This window comes from Aplysia californica, unplaced genomic scaffold, assembly GCF_000002075.1.
Source record: "Aplysia californica isolate F4 #8 unplaced genomic scaffold, AplCal3.0 scaffold01438, whole genome shotgun sequence".
Lineage (NCBI taxonomy): Eukaryota > Metazoa > Mollusca > Gastropoda > Aplysiida > Aplysiidae > Aplysia > Aplysia californica.
This window is the reverse complement of record NW_004798708.1, coordinates 33571-38190: the sequence shown is the minus strand read 5'-3', so window position 1 is coordinate 38190 and position 4620 is coordinate 33571.

Genomic DNA, 4620 nt, shown 5'->3' with positions numbered 1-4620 from the left:
CCCCCCCCCCGACTGACTTGTCCCCTTGGGGCTTCCGTCACGCCTGTCGGCTGGCAAGAGTTCCTGCCGCGGACTTCTTCTGTCTCACTACATTAAGGTCGGTGCAGACGAATTCCCACATGTTCTGGATTACAAGACATGGAGTGACATCAAGCGACTAGCTTAGGACAGGGAAAGGTGGGAAAGTGTTTGTTCGTGGCCTATATCCTGATTCAGGCTGAAAAAAAAAAAGGCAATGGTGATGATGCACACAAATTGCTTCAACGCAAAACATTCGACTTACTCAGACAAATATAAAGCATTGTCGACAAGGTTGAAAAAAAGTCGAGACTGTTTTCCGTTGAAGGAAGTCTGCTACACGAGATTAACTCAATAGTGTGGGAAGTTGGCGGGTGCTCGGGTGCGTTTTGCTCCTCCTTCTTTCCTATCGTGATATCAAACGTCTATCGTTCTTATGTTTTGCCTCTTCTTTCCTATCTAACATCGTACTTATCTCTCCTCCATTTTTTCTTTGTATGTTACCCTCTAGTAACACCTCGCTCCAGGTTTTGGCACTTATATATGACATATTTGTGTTTCAAATGCCTTGAAACTCTTTAAAAAAAAAAAAAAGAAAACCAATTAAATGTGATCAATTATCTTTTCATTGACGAGCTTGTTTGTTTATGTTTGTTTGGGTAAAGAGAAGCACATCGACTCAATAATGGTCATTTAGTGCTCGTAGAAAGTAGGACAAACAGACAGAAACGACAGAGAGAAAGTGAAGAATAAGGACCCATCAGTGGTGCCCGCCAACCACCCGCTTGACGAGCTCTTGATAGGAATTAAGTTGGCATGGCACAGTGTGCACCGTCCCTAACTCCTTGTCCATCTCCCTGCTATTGAGCCCATCTCGTCGCTGCGTTGACGCGGACCCCCAGCAGAGCCGTGCTTTCTTCGCGGGATTCTGGGCGAAGAACCGAGGAAAATGCTCCCTGAAAGCGGGAGAGACAGGCTCACAATGGCGACGTGCACAAAATGACGCGATGATTTGTCCCTGGCCCGTCACGGCTGGCAGGGGGGACACTGGGAGGATGGCGAGATGGCGGACCCAGATAGTAGATCGAGCCAGGTGGACGAAGCCAGAAGGTTCTGTCTAGCTTTCTGTCTCATGCCCGGCGACGTTTTTGGAGGTAGATACGACGTTTTTGACTCAGCCTTCTGGACATTTTGGGTTGAAGCGCCTATCGGGAATGAAACAGTTCCGTCGACAGTCACGGTTCATATTGACATTGGAACGTTTTGGACTTGGACGCCGGCTCTGCGTGTGGCTTTTTATTTTCTTAGCTCGAAGAGGAGGCGCCTCTCGTGTGTCTGTCGCGCACAAAAAGCGATAATAACTTGTAAGAATGCCTAATGATACGCTAATAATGTTGTCTGGCCGCCGCCCTCCGTCGGCCTCAGAGGTAGGGGTCGGGGTGGGGATTGTGTATGTCTGTGTTATATTATGTGTAGATGTCTGTCTGTCTGTCTCCACGTTAGTCACGCTCTCTCTGTTCGCGGGTGGTTGGAGGGCGCCACTGGTGGTAGGTCCTTCTTCTTCTTTACTTTCCCTCTGGTGTTTCTGTCTGTCTCTTCTGTCTGTCTTGCTTTTTTTCACAGCGTGAATGACCATTGGTGCGTCGATGTGCTTCTCTTTACCCAAATGCTTTGTACCTTTGGTTAGTGTGTGGGCCTTTTGATAATCATGTTCGCTCCACTACTTCTTTACTTCTTTAGTATTGTTAGTGAGTGTCATCTTCTGTTCTTTTTGTTAGTGTGTGGGCCTCCTCATAATATTGTCCGTTCTTTTATTCTTTTCTATTGTCAGTGAATGTCATTTTCTGTTCATTTGGTTAGTGTCTGGGCTTTATGATAATATCGTCGGCTCTTCTTCTTCTTTGCTATTGGTATTGAGTTTCATTTTCCATTTCTTTGGTTAGTGTTTGGGCCTTCTGATACTGTCCTGTGGATGCTCTGATGTGGTGTGCTCCTTCTTACCTATCACGCTCACCAAAACTTCCAGAGTGCAAAATTTAATGCAACTGTTTTTGGAGTTTAATGCGCCCCCCCCCCCAAAAAAAAAAAAAAAAAAAAAAAAATCGGCACAGGGCCAACTCGGGCTGAGAGCGAGCGATACAACATCCCAGCAGAAAGACCAAAACTGTCTTTAAAAATTGTCTCCACTCTCGGGAATCGAACGCGGGTCTCCTAAGTGCGATAGCGAAGCCGCTAACGGCTACACCTAAGACGCCGGTCTTGAAGAGAGCGCGGGTGTATAATCGTATAACGTAGTTGCTGTTAATGGATCCGTGGGCGAATATAATAGAATAATAGTGATTAAATAGTAGTTGCTGTTAATGGATCTAGGCCTTTTCTGACAGGCTCAATTGAGATATTGACGCTATTCTCTCCCTTCACGCTGTAGTAAAATAACGTGGCCTGTGATTTACCTCAAGTGCTACGCCCCTGGCGGCGAAATAATACGTCACTAATTGCCATTGTCCTTCCCCCGAGAGTCCCGTCCGCCTACCCAAAAAGAAAAAGAAAAAGAAAAAGAAAGAGAAAAAGAAAGAAAAAAAGCTTGGAGCCACGAGGGCGGATCACCGTGAAATGACCGGGTTATTGTGAAGACCGCCGTGGGGAGAGGAGAGCGACCCAGCGATGTGTTTGTCGTGATGATAGCAGAGAGAAAGAATAAATGGGGGGAGACCTTGAGGCGGTGGGGAAGGGGGGACGGACGGAAAGATGGATTGTTCATTTTGTAGAGTGGAGATCAACAGATTTGATGGTAATGATATTGTAAATCCTAATGACACATGGGCCGTCTCTGTCTCACTCTCTAATTCTCGTGATGTCCACACGTTTAGTTAAACCTATTTAGTTATCTATCTATCTGTTTATTCATACATTAACTTATTTATTTTATTGAAGGGGTTGTCTTGTTATTGTTGTTTAAAAAGAATGAATAAAAAAATGTATATTCATCCTTGCTTGATTCTTTCTGGTGTGGTTTACTCTTTCTTTCCAACCACACGTCTGTCGTCCTTATCTTCCTTCTTTTCTTGCTGTTTTTTTTTTCACGTTCTAGTTATATCACCTCTAATCTTCGGCACTTGTATGACCCATTTTTGTCCCAAGTGCCGTAAAGCTAATATTTAATCTCCAAGTGTTAAAAAAAGGCGGATGGTTGGAGGGTGCCACTGATAGAGCCTACTTCTTTATTTTCCTTCTTTTGTTTCTGTTTGTCTGTCGTCTTATTCCCAGCTGTAAATGACCATCTTTGTGTCGGCGATGTGCTTCTCTTTACTCAGTCAATCAAACAAACAAACAAGCAGACAAAAAAACAAACTTGTATGGTTTCTGTCTGTCAAACTGTCTTACTTATCCCGTCACATTATAAAGACCATTATTATGCCAATGTGCGTCTCTTTGCTCATACTCAAACACACAAAGGATTCTTGGACTGCCACTCAATGGCGAAATGTCATCACTCGATTTCAGTCATCCAGTCTGTCAGTGAGTGAGTGAGTGAGTCTGTCAGTCAGTCAGTCTGGTGCCAGAAAGCGAGCTGGCTGTCAGTGGTCATTGCAGTGCCGGTCAGTCAGTTATGTGCCTTGAGTGGTGAGCGCCGGGCGACGGTGTAGATTTGGAGGAGGCGCTGTTATAACGGGATCTGTCGGTTCCGCCACGGCGTGAGTGAGCTCCTGTTCCCGTGTGTGGTAATGACGGGTGTCATGATGACGATGATGGCGATGATGAGAGGGTGATGATGAGAGGGTGATGATGAGATGGTGATGAAAGGAAAGAAACTTTAGCAGAAAGTTGTGGAAGAGCTTTGGTGTTTCTCTTTGCGTGACTAATTTTTTCATAGATTATTTAAAAAATATATATTACATGTATAATATAATCTACATACTATTGTGTTCTGCGTACATACATGTCCATTAATTTAATTCTTAAAGTGTAATATCTTTATAAATGTACTACGCATTTAGCATTTATTTGTTTTTAGAGAACGGAAAATTCGCAGCATAATTGCTATTTGTTGTTATTATTATTGTTATTATTTTTTTCTTCTTAAATTTCTAGTCTTAGAGCGGGAGGAGTCGAGTGAAGTTGTTCAAATCACAAACACCCCCCCACCCTTTTCCTCCTAGCTTCTTCCCTGCAGAGCTCTCCGTATCGTTTCTTGGCAATTTTATCTGATTTCAGATCAGCTCAAGCATGTCGAAAATATTTAGTTTTAGGGTCTTTTTCTTTTTCTTGTAGAGCCGATTATGTGTCATTTTTTATTTTGACCTTCTAGTTTCGACCTATAATCTCGTGGCTGTGTTTCACATGGTTCCCTGAAAGAGATGGATTGTTACAAAAAGTAGACTCGTCACTCCCTTCAAATGTGAAGATATATATTTTTTTAAATCTTGATTCCCCGGCTGTCGCGAAATGCTTGATGTTGCCATCTTTTTTCTTTTAGTAATGGGGCGAAGTAGTATTATCTTTGGTATACGTTTCAGACAATTTCGTCGTTGAATATGTATTGTTTGGTTCTGCGGGGGCCGGGGAGAGAGAGAGAGAGAGAGAGAGAGAGAGAGAGAGAGA